Genomic DNA, 19,413 nt, shown 5'->3' with positions numbered 1-19,413 from the left:
GTTCTATGTCTTAAAGTTAATTTGAGGGAATACTCTTGCATGTAGATTTTAGCTCAATACATGTGGGACAAAATTATTCCTGAACCTTTTCATCTCCTTTTTTCCTTCTCCAAAGATTGTACTAGAAACTATAGTTTTATATTAGACTCAAATTGATGATTCACTATCAAAAAGCAATTTTTGAACTTTGTGTGTGTTGTAGTTATTCATAACACTTTTTTTTTTTCCAGAACCGGGGATCGAACTCAGGCCCTTGCACTTGCCATGGAAGCACTTATTCTACTGAGCCATCTTCCTGGCCCCTCTAAAACTCTTTCAGGAGGACATCTAGAAGGAGAAAACCTGGGTCAAATGGAATTTCTGTTGTTAGTTTTTTGAGGAATCTCCACTAATTTCTATAATGGTTGTACTCCTTTACATTCCCCCTACAATGTAGTAGGGTTCCTTTTTTTCCCACATCCTCACCAATGTCTGTTATATTTAGGTGTTTTCATGATAGCCATTCTTTTGGGGATAAGATGGTATCTCAGTTTAGTTTTAATTTGCATCATAGCCAGGGATGATGAATATTTCCTCATTGTTCACTCTCGCGCGTGTTGAGAAACATCTGCAATGATCAGTCACTAACAACACTGCCGATGGAAAATGTTCAGAAGTCCTGGCGGGGGGTTAGATATGCTCATAATTGCTTGCTCTGTCTGCAACAGATTTTAGTGCATGCTTCTTTGTGTATTCAAAAATAAAATCTGCCCAGGTTTCTGAGGCCTGCTGGGTGGCAGCTCTTGCGCTGTTAGGAACTAGTCTTGGTGTGATATTGTCCCAGGCCTAAGGATGGCCTCATGGTACAGTGATTCTGTGTTTATTTCCTTGCTGATTTCCCTTCCCTGACTTTCAGCTTGTTTTCCCATTGCTCAAGAAAACAACATACGGGGTGCAGGGGGGGAGGAGGCAGAGGAAGGAGCCGGTTTGGCAGCTCTGAAGGTGAGCAAAAGCACACTGGCTTTTGGTGAGAATAAGAGGAAATTCAAGGGTGCCTCAGCCCACCCAAACCAGAACAGATCTATCACGAATGGCCAGTGCTGTTCAGCAGAAGCTTCTCTGCCTGGAGCCCCTGCCAGCTATCCTCAGGGCTAAGGGCTGCTCTGCCCAAAGCTTTGTCTTAGGGCACGCTCTGATTCACCCCTGCATGTGCATGGTTTTCATGTCTATCTGAAAGAGAGGACTCAAGAGAGAGAACGAGATAGTTCCTGCCCCGAAGCCTTGGGTACCTGGAAATTCATCCATCCCCAGTGCAGCAAAGGTAAGACAGCCTGGTCTCTCTACCAGGTGGAATCTCACCAACTTCAGAAAACTTTGCTCCAGCTTCTCACCCCAGTGCCTCCTTACGCATGTGTGTACACTCCGCTCTTACATGCTCCAGGCTGTTGAAGAGAGCCTAGACACAGGAATCTCTACACATGTCTCCTTCCAAACACTGGAAAGCCCTCAGGATATATGCTGTCTTTATGTCAGATATTTTTCTTTCCAATCAGTCTTGTAAAAATGGAAGCAATGTACTATCAGTCAATGGATTTATGAGGCATTATTCCTCATCAGTTTTCACACCACATTCACAAATAGATTTTGTTTACCCTTTACTGAAAGACTAGGTGTTAACATTGAAACTTTAATGCACAGTGAAGGAAAATTGATGTGCCCAAGGGTATGAAGGTCTGTAAATGACCAATGGCACTCTTGTCTTCGTTCCTACCCCTTTTCATTGAAATCCAACTCTCTAAACCAAGTCCCAGGCCGTGTATCCTGATTTGGGAAACAAAACCTCTCCTAGCAAATCCAGACACAGATAACCTCCAGGTCAGGTCCAGTGTAATCTACCCCCTTGGCATCCCTCTTTATTTTTGATCCTGATAAACTGTTCTGTGCACTCAACACTGTGAAGGATGTGACGCAAGCTTTCTGCAGAGTGCTGAGGGGTATCGAGCTGGGCTGAGGACTCTCCAAAGAAGGCGAGTTTCAAACTTGGGTTAGAATAAGTTAGGGTCTTTCACTGAGGCAGTGCATTTCAGAGCAGCAAAACTCCTCAGGGAGGAATTTGTTTGGAGAACATTTACACCAAGACTGTAGCAGTACAGCAAAGAGGTAACACGCACAGGCTGGGGGGTTAGGCTGCCTGGTTTTGGATTTTGGAGCTACCATCTACTAGTTCCCTCTGACTCCCCCTGGCCTCACAGAGTTGTCTTAAGGTTTAAAAAAAATAGTTCATGGGTGGGCCAGCCAGATAGCTCAGTGGATTAAAGCACCTGCTTAGGCAGACGCAGGTGAGATGGTGAATGAGACTGGGCATGGTGGCTCACACCTATAATCCCTGCACTTGGAAGGCTGAAAACAGAAGGATCACTACGAGCCTGATTTGTGTAGTGAGACCCTCTAGACCCCATACTAAATATATTTTTTAAAAAGTGCGTGTAAAGTTTGTGTAAGCACACAAAAAAGTGTACATTGGAAACTAACCACTGTGATGATCACATGCCTAGAACGAGATGTTAGGGATACAGATCAGAGAAACTCCAACTTAAATTTGGTGAAAGTGTTGTGAGTTCATTGAGTGCAGATCACTCTGTGCAGTGTGACAAGTCTGGGGTCAAGGAGTGGGGATCTGCTGAGTGTATGAGAGCCAGGGTGTGTGGTCCCGCAGTCTTTTGCAAAAGGTTTCACGGAAGAGTCCTTTTGTGTGTAGAGAGGCAACACAAAGCAGTGACAGAGCTACATAGACTGGATTTTGAATCCCAGTTTTATCATCTATTTACATAAATATTTAGTTCTATATTGATCTGCACGTATTAAAAATCATAAATGCACAGTAGGCTTCCCACTAAGTCCAATCCACTATCAGAGAGCTCATTTTCACTTTCCCCCATCCCATGTTTCTAAACTCCCATCTCTAATATTAACTGAATCTTAGCTCCCATCATCCCATTGTCTTGCTTGTTTGTTTAATCCCTTGAATCCCAAGAACCAGCTGGTTTCACAAGCACCATCCCCTTCCCCACCAAGATGTCCTGCTCATTCTGCTCAGGCTCTGACACCCTGCACTAGGTTACCCCACCCTCTCCAGGGCCCACAAGGTCCCACTTTGCCTGGGGTCAACATAATGGCTGTACAGACTATGAGCTGTGCTATACACAGACAGTCCTCCGCTTACGATGGTTCAACTCACGATTTTACAATTTCACAATGGTGTGGAAGTGGTGCACATCCAGTAGAAACCCTACTCCCAGGACCCATATACCCATTCTATTTTTTATTTTCAGTGCCACATTCAATAAATTACATGAAATTTTTAAAACTTTGTTATAAAATAAATATTGTATGAGATAATTATTCCCAACTATAGGCTAATGTAAGTGTTCTGAGCAAATCTGAGGGTGAGCAGGCTAAAAAACTAGGATGTTTGGTAGGTTAGTCATGTGAAATACATTTTGAGTTATAATATTTGTAATTTCTAGTGGACTTATCAGTGTATAATCCCACTGTAAGTCAAGAAGCATCTGTATGCGTGTTGCTCACTATCTTTGATTTCACAGTAGGAAGCAGTCTCCTCCATACAGATAGAAAGCACCAGGTCTAGAGGAGCAAGGCTCACACCATTTATTCCATTCACTCCATCATTCCATTCAGTACTTCTCTTAGCTACATGGACATGGTCTACTTGCTCTCTGCTCGAAGTAGCAACATTTCCAGAATGCAGGTAATTCTTTGGCAATCTGTTCCTGTTTCTATTTCACTGAATTTTTATCTAGCCTCCACTACATTCAAAAACAGATAGACTGAAGCTCTTACTAGGTACCAGGTCCTCATCTCTAGGTTGAGAGATAGAGGTTTAAAACATTGGTCACCACTATGAGGGAATACTCCATCCACTGTGGAAGCAGACAAGCAGCCAGCAGTAGAGTTGCCTCATCAGCCTGTCAGCCCAGATGTAGAGGACAGAGAGGAGGAGCCTGGAATAGAAGCAAGGGGAATGGTGTTGTGGAGGGGGGAGGAATGTGGGTGTGAGATTCAGGAGTTAATTCAGTGTGGCTAGTATCAGGGCCAGGGAAAGGAGTAGTATTGGACAGGCAGGTGCATGCTAGATGGGGTTGGCCCTGCACGCTGGTTCAAGGTGACTGAATTGTACACTTTTAGATAAAAGGCTGTGGAATCAGGCTTTCTAGAATCATCCCACCTCCACTACTTACTATTAGCTCTTTGATCTTTTTATTTTCTTTTATTATTTTTTTATGTATTTAATATAAGATCTCCAGGGTCTGTCTCACTACACAGATCAGACTCATAGTGATCCTCCTGTTTTTAACCTCCCAAGTGCTGGGATTACATAGCTCTTTAATCTTAGCACGTTATTGTTCTGTTCCTCATTTTCTTTCACTGTAAAATTGGAATTTGTAATCCCACATGGGATTGACCTGATAACCTAGGAGCATAAAACTGGGCCCAGTAGGCCCATTCCTTATTTTTCTAAAGTAAATTTGTACTGTAGTATAACAATAGCATCTTAGTACCTTTCCCTGGGGGCTACAGGAAATGGTCTATGTGTTTACTCACTTAGAATGACAGACAAAAATGGCAAAGTGTGTGTATGTGTGCAAAAGTGACAAAATGGATTTTTTCCCCTACTTTGTGCTCTGGCTAGCTGGTTTTCTGTACGTTTACCTGAGCATCTCAGAAGATCCAATAGACCCTAGCCACTCCAGGATTTGTTTTAGAAAGTTTTTTTTTTTATTTTTCTGGTTGAAATAGCCCAGGTCAGTACAATGGCACAAGAAAAACCAGACTTGCAAGTCTTGGAGGAGGTCAAATGTGAATCACAAGATTCCTTATGTGTGGATGCTGGTGATCTGTTGTGGTAAAATACATGGTTTGATATCAGAAGAGTGGTGTGGTAGATGATGGTGATGAGGACCTTGATATTGGCCGTGGGAGCCAAGCTCCTGCAACAGTGAAAAGGAGCAACACTCAACTGATGCAGATGTGGGGAATGCAGACTTCCTTGATTCAGATGGCAAACAAAACAGCAATCTGAGTATATATTTGACTGGTTCAAATGTTACAAAATTGGAACCCTAACAGAATGATCCAGTGTTAGAATGAGGTCCAAAAATATAGTGAGTAGGGGGCCTGCCCCTTAGCTCAGTTCTTTAAGTGGCTGCTTCAACAAAGCAGTCAGGGGCTGGGGAGATGGCTCAATGGAATAAGTGCTTCCCTGGCAAGCACAAGGGCCTGAGGTCAATTCCCGGTTCTGCAGGGAAAAAAAAAAAAAGCAGTCAGGCTCAGGTTGCTGTGGTTCAATCCCCACAACTCAAGCCAGCCAAACCTGCTTCGGAGCCAAAAAAAAAAAAACCCTCAAAATATAGTGAGGATCTTGGTGGGCGTGAAACACATTGGACAGAATTCTAGCATTGCCATTCGGTGTCGGCTACAAGATCCCATGAAATACACAAAGGCTGAAGTGCAAGTAAAACATGGACCAACAGCCATATTCAATATGTATTTACTATGACCCCCACTAGCTGAACTGAAAGCATTCATAGGTCTGCGGTACTTAGCAAGGATTTCTCGTCATGATCTCAGGAACATAAAAAGACTTACTGAAAACCAATGGGTCAACATATGGCATAAAAATTTATGCCATTATACATGTGAAGACTTATTATGCTTTCACCTTAGACATTTATCCTGGAACTCAGCCACCAAGTCCTTACTCGTATAGTAATAAATCAAATGATGTTGTGAACAAACTTGTTGCTCCCTCTCCCAGACTAACTGGAATGTGACATTCTATGATTGGCTTACCAAGTTCCTATTCATGTTACATTTGCTAATAGAGCATAATTTGACTAATGAAGAACAGTATGCATGAACAAAACAGAAATTCCCAATGAAATGCTGTCATTTCAAGACAGAGAATTGTACAGTAAATCTTTGGATTTTAAAAAGATATAACATTGGCCTCATATATGGCGAAGAAAAATAAACTGGTGCTGCTGTCAACATTTCACCATGGTGGAAATACTGATAGGGAAACCATGACAAAATGGAAGCCCAAGATGGCAACTTTCTACAACAAAACCAAAGGTGGAGTAGCTTTTGTTGATCAGTATAAGTAATACTAACATAGGGGAAAGAAACTCGCAACCTAAAAGACATCTGGGATGAGTTCATGTTCTCTAAAATTAAAGAATGAATTTTAGGAACAACAGAGATTAAGAGCAGAATATTTTTATTGGGGTAAAGAAAATTTCTGTCAGAGAGAGAGAGAGAGAGAGAGAGAGATCCCAAGTGGATTGCCAAGGGCCCTGCCTTTTCTAGGGATTTTTCTAGAGTAAAACCATGAGGTGAGGCAGATCCAAAGTGAAGAAAAAAATTGGAACTCTCTAGGTGGGCATGAGATGGGACAAAACTATGCTCAACCAACAAGATTATGAGTATAATTGCTCAGGTAAAGTTGATTAAATTGGGATTAAATGGCAAAGCGAATCACATAGCAAGCAGGCATGAATACAGACTAGGAGCCTTTCCTGTAAGAGTTTGGGTTAGTGACTCTTTTTAAGCTGATTGATGCCTATTTAGAATATTAACTCCTGGAATATGGGTACATTTGTTTTATCTTTTGTCCTGAGGTCTGGCCCACAGGCAAAGTGCCTGTTTCTTCCACAGTTGCAAAGTGTCTTGCCTTCAGTACTGACTCCTTTAAGGTCCCAGCCCTGACTCACTGCCTATATTTCTATGTAATTTAGCTGCCTACAACAATAGTTGTGCATAGAACATGCAGTTGTCATGTGTAGAGACTGTCTTGGGTGTGACAGTTGAAACAAAGCTTATTTCTATGGTAAAGTTTTGTTTGTGATTACAGTGAAAGTTTCACATAAGTTTTTATTTTTGATGTTCTCTTTCAGGTTTCATAAGCAAGCAAACAGCTGATCTGAAAATGTTGATGTCTATTCTAAGCACTCGTTACATAATTGATATTGTATTTTATTGGCATCTTATTTCGCTGCTAAGGACATGTTGTACAACATAGGAGGAAGCTCCTGACAAAACAGGAAGGCAAGTGTCACATGGGGAGGGAAGGCTAAGCATATATGCTGTCCGTGTAAGCAAGATGTGTGCCTGGAACATGTAGTTGTCATGTATGGAGAATGCCTTGGGTGTGACAGTTAAAGAAAAGATTAGTTTTATGGTAGAGTACTATTGGTATTTTCACTGCAGTCCATGTAGGAGTTTATTTCTGAGGTAATCTTTTAGGTTTTGTAAGCAGGCACACAACTGATGTGAAAATGTTGATGTCTATTCTAAACATAAAATACACATTAAGTCCAGGGAGATGGCTCAATGAAATAAGTGCTTCCCTGGCAAGCACAAGGGCCTGAGTTCAATCCTTAGTTCTGCCAAAAAAATAAACAAATTAAATAAAATAAAATACACATTAAGAATTTAATACTTTATTTTACTGATATTTTATGTTCTTGTTAGCTACACACTAGATAATATAATAAAAACCTGATAAAACAGCAAGACCACTGAATGTCAAGCATGCCCTACAAAAGCAAAACACATGTGCTGTCCGTGTAAGCAATATGTGTGCATGGAACGTGCTGTTGTTATGTATGAAGACGGCTGTAGGTGTGATGAATGAGGTAAAGTTTTTTTTGTAAAGTGCTATTGGCATTTTCATTGTAGTTCATATAAAAATTTGTTTGTGTTGTTCTTTTTTAAAATTTGTACCCCCAAAATCAGTTGATGTTGAAAATGATGATGTTCTTTCATAAACACTTAATAAATAACACAAATGTAGTACTTCATTTTTATAATTTTTCCTGTGAAGTACTCATTGTTTAATATATAAAACTTACAACATTAAAATAAATAATTCATCAATATAATAAATAAATGTGAGTCTGGTAGACCCATGTTTCTGCACCTTATGACAAAATTATTGTTATTCTCCTATTATATCTTTGACATGGTACACACGAAATTGTGTGTAGTATCCAATGCATATGTGAGCATTTGGCATTTTGGTTATTCATTTGGCCAGATCAAACAGGAGTTAAGATACTGGTTTAAAAAAAAGGATAAAAAGAAAATTTAAAGAGGATAATTAATTTTAAAAAAGAAATTTAAAAGAATAAATTTTGACATTCCAAAAGAAACTGAAATGATTATCTTGAGAATAATGAGAACTTTTTGGACTCCTGGCTTGTACATGCCGAAAACTAAAACTTGACTCAAGTCTATCACCACACACTAAGCTAAAGTCAAAATGGATTAAAGATCTAAACATTAAAACAGAAACACTAAATCTCCTGCAAGAGAAAGTAGGAGGAACTCTTGAAGACATAGGGGTAGGCAAACTGGCTTGCTGCTATTTTTCACTGACCTATTTGGGGATAAGGGACCACAAGCCTTTCACTATTCTGGCTTTGCAAGGTTTCATTTGTCTTCTGGTTTCCACCAGCCTGGTTGCTGGATACAGTCCTTTTGAGCACTTGATGAGTTCCAAGCCAGTAGTCAGGGCCGTGACCATCTTGACAACCCAGCAGCAAGCAGTGTACCCCAAAGTTTAGGGGGATCATCTCGAAATTCAACTGATGCTAAAGCAACTCTGCACCATGAATGTGTGTGTGGAGGTGGAGGACCAGAGCACGGAGGAGTTCTAGAAACTGTTCTGAAAGTCTGTTTGCAGCAGGTCTTAGCCACCTTAGCTGTGGTCTCCTACCCCTATGGTCGGAACCATGAGACAGTCTTCTTCTCCTTAGAGTCCACATGCCTGAAGCCACTGAAACCAAAAGTAGAAGATGAGAAGTGACAATTTACCAAAGTTAAAACTTTACCTGGTTATAATGGCACACTCCTATAATCCCAGCACTCAGGAGGCTGAGGCAGGCAGAGCACAATGAGTTCAAGGCCAACCTGGATTACATAAGGAGTTCAAGACCAGCTTGAATAGAGAGGCCCTGTCTCAAAAAAATTAAAACAAAATGAAATTTTCTTTGTGTCAAAGGATACAATCAGCAGAGTGTAAAGAAAGTCAACAGACTGGAAGAAAGTATTTACAAATCACATAGCTGATGATCAGTTCATATCCAGAATATATAAAGAACTCCTAAGAGTCAACAACAACAAAATTCAAAAATGGGCAAAGGACCCCAGTAGATATTTCTCCAAAAATGTATAAATGGCCAGCAAGCATGTGGAAAGATACTGAATGTCACTAATCAGTAGGCAAATGCAAGTCAAATCCACAGTGAGACACTAGCTCACATCCTTTCAGATTGCTGATACAAAATAAAATTTAGCAGGCATTGCTTGAAGAGGATAACTTAGAACACTTATGTACTATTGAGGAAAATGTAGCATTGTGTAGCTAATATAGAAAACAATATGACTTTAAATCAGAAATTAAAAATTGAATTGACATGGCCAGCCAGATAGCGCAATAGACTAAAGCACCTGCTTAGGCAGAGCTCAGGGGCCAGGGCTCTACCACCAGCACCACAAGCTGTGCTGGCCCTGCCTCTGGGGCACTGAGACAGTGATTGAGACTGGGTGTGGTGACACACATCTGTAATCCCAGTGCTGGGAAGGCTGAAAACAGAAGGATCACCACAAGTCCAATCTGTGTAATGAGACCCTGTAGACCCTGCACTAAATACATAAAAAAGAAAATAAAAATGAATTGCCATGTAATACAGCAGTCGGATTTCTGGATATACATTGATAAGAACTGAGAATGGGGACTGACACTGATATTTGTATATCTGCTTTTATAGCATCATTATTCACGATAGTCAGAAGATTAAAAGAACCCAAGTACACACTGATAGATGAATGGATAAATAAAATGTCAAATAGGACACATAATAATGTGATGTAATTCAGCCTTGAAAAGGAAGGCAATTCTGTTATATGCCACATGGTCGAAACTTGAATATGTTATAGTACGTACAAGCAGTTACAAGCAGACAGTATATGATTCCACTTATATGATGGATCTAGAGTAGTTAAACTCATTGAGACAGAAAGTAGCATTGGTGGTTACCATGGAATAGAAGAAGGCAATGTGGAATTATTTTTTAATGGGCACAAAGTTTCCATTTAGTAAAATAAAGAGTTCTGCAGCCAGTTGCAGTGGTATATAGCAAGGTGAATGAACTCAATACTGCTGACATGTGCACTTGAAATGGCTAAGACGGTAAGTTTCATGTTATGCATATTTTACCATAATTTATAGAGAGGAAGGGGGAAGGAGGAGTAGAGAGACTTCTAAGACACAGAAGAGCACATCATTTTGAAGATGGAGAAATGAAAGTGACACCATGAGATACATTTAATTATTTAGTGGGGGCAGCACACATGCTTGGTACTAAAATACCTTAAAAGTCCCAGAGTTCTTGACAGGTGGCAGGTAGGTGAGTTGCTATGTGAAAGGTAATTAAGAAACACACTCTGATAGTGTAATCCCACACTGAAATACATAGAAATAGGCCCAGCATGCAGCTAATCTGAATTTCAGCCCTCGGTGCTGGAGTATGTGTCTGGCCTCAGGCTTTAAGACAGGAAGAAGGGAGGATGGAAAGCCAGGGATGTGGAGCAGTTTTCCTGGATGCTGGGGAGGCGGGGATGGCTGCCTTCCTGTTTCTGGTGGCTTCCTCCACCTCTTAACTGGAGATTTGCTTCCTCCACTTGGGGAGGAGGGTCTTATTACACTTATGCTGCCTTGGAACAAAACAAAACAATAGGTGAAATAAATTAACAGTGGGTAATAATGCTTTGTTAAGCATAAATAAGATAATTGCTTTTATTTGTTTGTACAGTGCTTCATTCCTCAAAGAGACTCAGGCAAAAATTGAAAAAGGAGAGCACAGAAGTAACACCCTAGTGTGGCTCATTTTCAGATAGTACAAAGTTTTCAATTTTTTTATGGTAGCCACCAAACATCTAAAAAGAATTAGAAGATTTTACATAAAAATCCACATTTCAAATACTTTTAAAACAGGAAAGTCTAGACACAGAATTTCTCTATTCATTTGCACATTGGGTCACTCAGCAGGCAGACATGAATGGGGTGATTACTCTGTAACAGTCACTGTTTGAGAGCTGGAAGCATGACAGGGGAGCCAGACAAAGCAGTAAGGTACACACCGGAAATCATAAGTGCTCTAAGTGGGGTTGTGAGACAGACACTGACAATGGGGTAGTGAGACACGATATTTTAGTAGAGTGCCCAGGCAAGACCTCTCCGTTTGCTAAAGTCTCGTCCATTCCCTATAGCCTCAAAGTCATTTATTGCTGTCTCTCTGGCAGTTGAAAGAATCAGGAGGGTGTGTGTTCTGTAACCAATGATGGTAAATATAAATAAGACTTTAAAAGAATAAGACTAATAAAAATAAGAATAGTGCATCCAGATCAGAGGAAATCAAAGTGGAGTAAGGGTGTCATAAAAGTCTTCTTCACTGATACATTGAGCATCAAATTTAAGTGAGCGTCCCAGCCAGATTAAAAAAAAAAAAGATATCCCCAGTGGCATTATCCTCATTTCCAGAAAGGAGGAATACCTTTACAGGTGTAAATCTCTCTCCTGAATTTAGAGTGGCAATTAGAAATTAACCACATCAGGCTATATAAAAGAGACTAAGTGAAATAGTGATCAGCACACACATCGACACAGGCACAGGAGTGTGGTATGACCCACCGTTTCAGACACTCCTTCCGAAAACTTTTAGAGAGGCCCTAAAGTAAACACTAGAGATGGAAAAGCAGTAATCTTTTCCTCCTGTGTCCATAGAAAAGAGAGGAGAATGATCTTGATGTTTGGTCACCATGTGGACGTTGTGTGAAGCTCTAGGATGATGCTGCATAATCTCTTGGCTCGCTGCCTCCATTTCCAGACTATTTCAGAAGGAGGAACAGAATGCCTGTCCTTCACACTGCCCTCTATCTGTAGATCTTCCTTTCATTAGCCGGTGAGGTGGGGAAAAGGTAAAAGTGCCATAACACGCCTCAGTGCCTGCCTGTTGATTTAACTAGAACCTGTCCTTCCTGTTTGTGGAATAGCTAATGGGAAACTCAAGTGGTTGTGTACACTCACATCTTATACCAAGAATGGCCTCTTAAGGTAAAGAAATTATAGAAGTTATTTATTTATCTCCCTCTGCCTAGGAAGGCTCTGCCACACTCCTGGGCTGGTGACTGGCGGCTAGGAAAGCACTCTTACCTTCGAGAATGTTCCTAGGAAGCTCTCCCCTCAAGAGTTCCTGCATGTCATAGCAGACCTTCTCTTGGATCCTTAGAATGTCTTAAAAACCAGCCTTATCCCCAAGATCAGAGTAAATCTGTGCTTTCAAATGTGCTCCTGACTCAGGAGAAGACACTCAGGTGAAACATGAAGCCACATTTGCTGCAATTTGCTGACTGTGAGGCTGCTTGGCTGAGCCCTTCTCAGTTAGACTATGTTTTGGCTCACTGGAGATTTTGCTGGTTCATTTCCCTCCTGGAGGCAAGAACAGAGCAACTTTCTGAGGGCTGGGCCTTGGCACTTTTTCTCCCTCACTCTTGTGAAAACTGAGAGAAGCATTTTGCCTGTGCTGCCTCTAATCTTTCCCAGACTTCCTCTACCCTCTCACCACACCTCTCTGCTACTCAGACTAAATATGCCCTTTGAGCCAACCTCACAGAACTGGTTCTCTCAGTTTGTAACAGTGACCTTCCAGAACACCCAGAGCTCCCTCTTGCAGGAGTGTCACCGGCTCCATTTGGCCATCTGGCCATGGGCCCTCCAGGTATTGGAATTAGTTTATGCCACTTGAGAGGCTACCAAGCACCTGACACAGGATCCTATTGGGGCCCATGAGCCCCAGATTTGCTATGAGAGCCCCAACTAAAACTGTGTTTTTGGACAAACTTCGTCATGTAAATTTTTTCTCATGAACTGTAATTTATAGGCATGTATCAACACAGGTACATTACATTTTCATATGATAAAGCATCTTAACTTCCATCTTTTTATGTATTTCTTTCATCACTAGAATGAAGTACAATGCATAGTGAGTTCAACACACCCACTGAGGGTTTTGGTTCAGTTTTCAATTTTTTTTTTTTTTTTTTTTTTTTTGAGACAAGGTCTCACTATCTGGTTCAAGTTGGGCTTGTACTTACTTTGTAGCACAGGCTGGTCTTGAACTCACAATGATCCTTTTGTCTCAGCTTCCCAAGTGCTGGGATTACAGGCATGTGCCACCATGACTGGCTAGTTGTTTTTTGGGTTTTTTTAGAGTCCAGGTTATAACAACTTTTAAAGCTCATAAATTGTCTTTGTAAATGAATAAAGATTTGTTAGCAGTAGGTGCTGAGTGTTAGGAAACCCACCTGGTGAGGAACTTCATGTGTAGCAGGTGGTTCATTCACAGAGTAGGGTGAATCCTCACCTACTGAGTTCTTCCCATGTGCCTGGAACAATCAAGCTCAACATTATTTGACTTCTCTTATTCAATTCCCAGTATTTTGAGAAGTCCTGTTGTCATTTTCATTTTTCAGATGAAAAAAACAGAGGTGTAAAAACCTCTTGAAACCTACCCAAGGACACCATAGAGCAGAACCTGGGTTTAAAACAAAGGCCATTACTTTCCAAAGGTCCTAATATGGAGAGAAGAGGGGGCGAGAGAAAGAACAGTGAGAGGCCTTGGGAAGCTGGTTCTTTTCTTCTTCTTTTTTAAAATGCATTTAGTACAGGGTCTATGAGGTCTCACTTTACAGATCTGACTTGTAGTGATCCTCCTGTTTTCAGCGTCCCAAGTGCTGAGATTACAGGCATGCACCACCGCACCCAGTCTCAGTCACCCATCTCAGCATGCCCCGGGGCACGGGGGGAGGCTGGCATTGCACACCAGGGATCGAACCCCAGTCCCTGCGCCTGCCTAAGCAGACACTTTAGTCTGCTGAGCTATCTGGCTGGCCCAGCTGGTTCTTCTCAAGCTTCATGGTTGACTTCCTATGTCTTATCTATGGCCCTTGCCTGATTAATGCACAGCACTGTCTTGTCAGAGTCTATGTCAATTATACTCTGTCAGTTTTAGATAACCCTAATTAAATCTGAAAGCTGAGTATTTCTCAGTTTTTTCCTACTGGCTTTTGGAGCTGGATAATTCTTTGTGATGGGGACTGACTTGTCTATTGTAGGATGTTCGGTCTTATCCCTGGCCTCTAACTAGGTGGAGCCAGTAGCATCTCCCAAGTCATGAAAACCATATCTCCAGACAGTGGCACATGGCTTTTTGAAGGCAAATCACCCCACATGGAGAACCACCTTAGACAGCCAGAAAGACAAAGGGAGGCTAAAATTTTGCAGATTGTAGGTTCCTCAGGTTAGGAGTTTAGTTGGGCAGGACCAGGAGGCCTCCGGGAATTCTTCAAGCGCAACAGCTCTTCTTGTAGCTCTGGCACCATTTTGACTTCAAGAGAAGCAGAAAAGACCAGGATCATAACCAAAACAAAACAATCTACCTCACCAGTTTGCAGGTAGATAGAGCAAAGGGTCCCTCCGAAGGCCCAAGGATCAGTACTAGCCTTCCCAGTTTTACAATTAAGGCAGAAAATCTGTGTATACCCAGGAATGATTCTTTTTTCCATAACCATCCTTATAGCATTCACATGATCTCCAAGCATGGTCAAAAAGTAACCATGCCAGATAAAACTTCAGGAGTACACAGGCTCTGTAAGAATAGCCTTAAACCGGTCCTGGCCACTAATGGTCTTTTCAAGGTGGCCAGTGGTGGCCTGGAGAGCCTTTGTCCCATGATCTATAACTGACCTCACTTAGAATCTTGACATCCTGTGTTGACTGACAGATTACAAATCATTCATTTGGTCCATAAAAGATGCCATTTTATATGTCTAGTTTGAGATTTCATTGTTAATATCTCAAGAGTCACAAGAATGAACATGCCCTACTTCTTTTGCATAAGGCATAATGATGCACAAATGGAGTATAACCTCCATGGCTAGAAGCCCTGTCCCCAGTGGAAGATAGTGTCTTTAACAAATAGTGCTAGAAAAACTGGCTTTCCACACCCTAAAGATTAAACCTAGATCCATCTATCTCATAAGAAATCAATTAGAGTTGAAATGAATCAAACATCTAAGTATTAAAATAAAAACAATCTGCTGGAATATAGAATAGGTGAAACTCTTGAAGACATGTGTGTAGGCAAACATTTTATAAAGAAAACCTTCATTGCATAGAATATACCACAAAGAATCAATAACTGGTACCATATCATATTAAAAAGCTTTTGTTTAGCAAATCAAGCTACCAAGAGAATGAAAGGACAACCACCGAACTTTTTACCAGCTATTCTTCAAACAAAAGACTGATATCTATAATATATAAATTACTCAAAATTATCAGACCTCCCCAAATTTAAAGACTCAGTCAAAAAATGGACATCTGAAATCATTAGACATTCTAAGATAGAGAAGTACAAACAGAAAATAAATATATGGAAAAAATGTTCAAAATCACTGGTCATTAGAGAAATGCAGTTCAAAAACAACACTGAGATCCCATCTTACTCCAGAAAGAATGGCTATCATCAAGAAAGAAACCAATAATAAACTTGGTGAGCTCTTGAGAAAAAGGAACCCTTCTTCACTGTTGGCAGGACTATGAATTGGTATCAACATAAACTAGCACAACCAATATAGAAATCAGTATGAAGATTCTTTAAAAGTAAATAAATAAATAAAACTAGATGTTCCACTTGACCCCGGTATTCCCCTGTAGGTGTCTTCCTAATGAGTTAAAAGTGGGGCTGGTGAGGTAGCTCAGCAGTCTAAAGCACCTGAGTAGGCAGGTGAAGGGGACTGCGGTTCCATCCCCAGCACCACATGCTGTGCCAGCCCCACCCTCAGGGTGGGCTGAGCCAGCCAAAGAAAAAAGGAAAAACCTACATATTAAAAAAAAGAGAGTTAAGAGTATTATTCCGGAGTGACATATGCACATCCATGTTCATAGCAGCCCACTTTGTAACAGCTAAATCTTGGAAACAGCTCACATGTCCATCAACAAATAAACAGATAAAGAAAATACGGTTTTTATATATAATTGAGTATTACTCTGCCATAAAAAGGACAAACTTGAGACTTTTTTAAATAGATGCATTTTGAGACCATAATTTTGAGTGAAATAAATTGAGCATGCATGTTTAATTATTGAACGGTTTCTCATGTGCAAGAAACCCAAATGGAAAATACATCCTGGGAAGTAGGCAAAAAATGCTTAAATTGGAAGGGGAATTAGGATAGGGAGGAGGAGAAGAAAGGCAAGGAAGGGAATAGGAATAAAAAAAGAATGAAAGAAAGAAATAGAAATAAGAATTTTTTTAACTGGAGAAGAAAGAATTGGAGAAGAGAGAAAGGATGAGAAAAAAAAGAATTAAAATATATTATGCACAGGTACAAATCCTCTATGATGAATGTGATCATTATGAATGTCAGAAGTATACCAATAAGATTACTTAAAATAAAAAGAATATCCTGTCCCTAAACCATTTCCCACATATTGTGGTGAAATTCCATTAAGAATTTCCATGCAATATCTTGCATTCAGAGAGAACTCTTCAAATAAAATATATCCCTGGGAGAACATATACAATGGCTTCTCAAAACTCAGTATAGTTGAGTATTCCTCACCCAAAATTCTTGGGACCAGAGTTATTTGGATTTTGGATTTTTTTCCCCTTTGAAATATTTGCTTATACATAATGAAATATCTTGAGGATGGAACCCAGGACTAAACACAAAATCCATTTTTTTATACACACCTTAGGCTTAGAGCCTAAAGGTAATTTTATACAATATTTAATGTACTTACATATTGGCTATATATGACCCATCACATGAGGTCAAGTATGGAATTTTCCACTTGTGGCACTGTGTCAGTACTCAAAAGCTTTTAATTTTGGAGCATTTAGGGGTTTTAGATTTTTGGATTTAGGATGCTCAACCATAATGAGAAAGCAGAAAAATGAGTTTCAGAAGTAATCAAAAGATCTGAGCAGTCCTTATGTTAAAGAAGATATGCAGGTAATGATTAAGCACATGGAAAAGATGTTCAGTATCATTAGTCATTAGAGAAAAGCAAATGAAGGCCACAGAAGATCCCATTGCATACTGAAATGGCTAGGATAACACCAGTAATTGGCAAGAGTGTATAGGAAGCGGCTCTGCTGGTGGGAGAGGACATTGTTATAACTACACTGGGAAAGCATTTGAGAGTTTAAAATAAACTAAGTGTATACTTTACAGTACATTTACCATACAATCCAGCCCTCATCCTCCTAACTCTTTAGCCAGGAAAAATCAGAGCCAGACAGGAGGCTGCATACTTATGATCCCAGAACTCAGGAGGCTAAAGCGAGGGTCACCTCAAGTTCAAGGCCAGCCGGGATGACATAGCAGATCTTGCCTCGAAAAATAAAAATCATTTCTTGTTCTTGCTTTTACTCTTCAAAATAAAAGAAAACTGTAGTAAAAAAAAGAAAAAGAAAAACCAAAACAGTTCATGGCTACATAAATAGTTATATACACATCTTCACAGCCTCTTATTGATAATAGCCCCCAATGTAGGAACAACCCAAGCACAGCATGAATGAATCCCCAAAATAGGCTGAGTGTAAAAAGCCACCCAGAAAAGAATGCACAATGTCTGACCGCACTTACATAGGATTCTAAAAACTACTAACAGCCTGTAGTTACTGCAAGCAGGCTGCTGTTGCCTGCGCATGGGAAAGAGAGGTCAGGAGAAAGAGGTTATAAAGGGTCATAAGGAAATTCAGGGGCAATGGATATGTTCCTTTCCTCCATAGTGGCGCTGAGTTCATGGACTCATAGCTACTGTGAAACTGGTCAGATTGTAACATTAAGTGGGTGCATTTGGAAGCCACCTTGGGCCTTGGGGACAGCGACAAAGGCACAGTCATGTGGTCCTCTTGAGCTTTGTCCTCACACTCCGTGCAAGTCTGTGGCCATCACCCCGCAGCAGGGAAGGGACAGTGTCACTGGAGTGAAGTGCAAGAAACTCAGAAAATGCTTCTGCTTGCCTGTGGGTGAAAGCCCGGCTGTGCTGCCCGCTCACTGTCCCTGTTGGGCACTTTTTATCTGGATGAATCCCCTCTTGGGGCCAGAAGCAACGAGATTAAAATACAATGGATATATTTGCGCAGCTAAAAGTCTCTCCTTAGAGAGTAAAGAGGGTGGCTCTCCACTTGCCCAGAACAGAGAAAGTGGCTGAGCCACTTGGATCTCCTCCAGGACACTCCAGCCAGAAACACTGTGCCGAATTCAGTGTTCATTGAGGAACTGAAATGCGCACACATACACAGGCCCAGACAGCAGCGCCGCTGAGCTGCCTCCAGGGCCCAGCCGCAGGTGCAAGCTCCAATTACAGAGGCCGCGCTTCCAATACCTTTTCATCCCAAACAACGCCAGCCTCAGCTGCAGCCAGGGATTGAGGAAGGCTCCGGAAGGACTGCCGACAGGACGGAGGAAACAAAAACTACCCAAATGGAACGCTTATGAGTCAAACCTAAAATCCCGCTTCATTTCCAAAACCTCCTCGAGAATGAGCGATTGCATCGGAAAATCTTTCCCTGGCCATGAGGAAACAAATCACCTTCCAAGGCCTCTGCTCCCTCCAGAAGTCACCGTGTGCAGTTTTCTTTCACAAACCAGCAAGGCACAGGGTTTCTATTGCAGCACATTTCCATTGGTTGTTTCCACACTGAACAAGTTTCCCCTGTTTTGATGTGTTTCTCCAGGTTGTGACTGCAGGGTGGTCTACACACACACATACACATACACTCTCTGTCTCTTTCTCTCTCTCTCTCTCTCTCTCTCTCTCTCTCTCTCTCTCTCTCACACACACACACACACACACCCTAGTGGTTAATAACTGCCAATATCACACCAAGGCTTAAAACAGAAACACTCGTGGTTCCTCACTTTCAGCAAAGGGATTTGGTGTGTGTGTGTGATTTAATGTACTTGCCAATATTGTAGCCTCAGCAAAACACACCAAGGCCACAGACACATTTTCTGCCCTCCCCATTCCCTTGTCATTTTTTCCAGTCAGGCTATGAAATTTACATACAGCTCCTTGCTGCTTCTCTATCCAATGAGTTTATCCCACAGCTAGGGAGGAAAGAAAGATGTCCAGGACTCTAGGAAGAAAGATGTCCTCAGACACTTCCTCTGGCTTGCTGGGCTACTTTTCCCAAAGGGGCTACAGTCTCTTTTTCCTGACAAAATTTCCTTCCTGTGTTAACACCTAAATCTCAAAAAAAAAAAAAAAAAAAAAAA

Source organism: Octodon degus, unplaced genomic scaffold, assembly GCF_000260255.1.
Source record: "Octodon degus isolate 3935 unplaced genomic scaffold, OctDeg1.0 scaffold00019, whole genome shotgun sequence".
NCBI classification, from domain to species: domain Eukaryota; kingdom Metazoa; phylum Chordata; class Mammalia; order Rodentia; family Octodontidae; genus Octodon; species Octodon degus.
Note: the sequence above shows the minus strand (reverse complement) of the source record.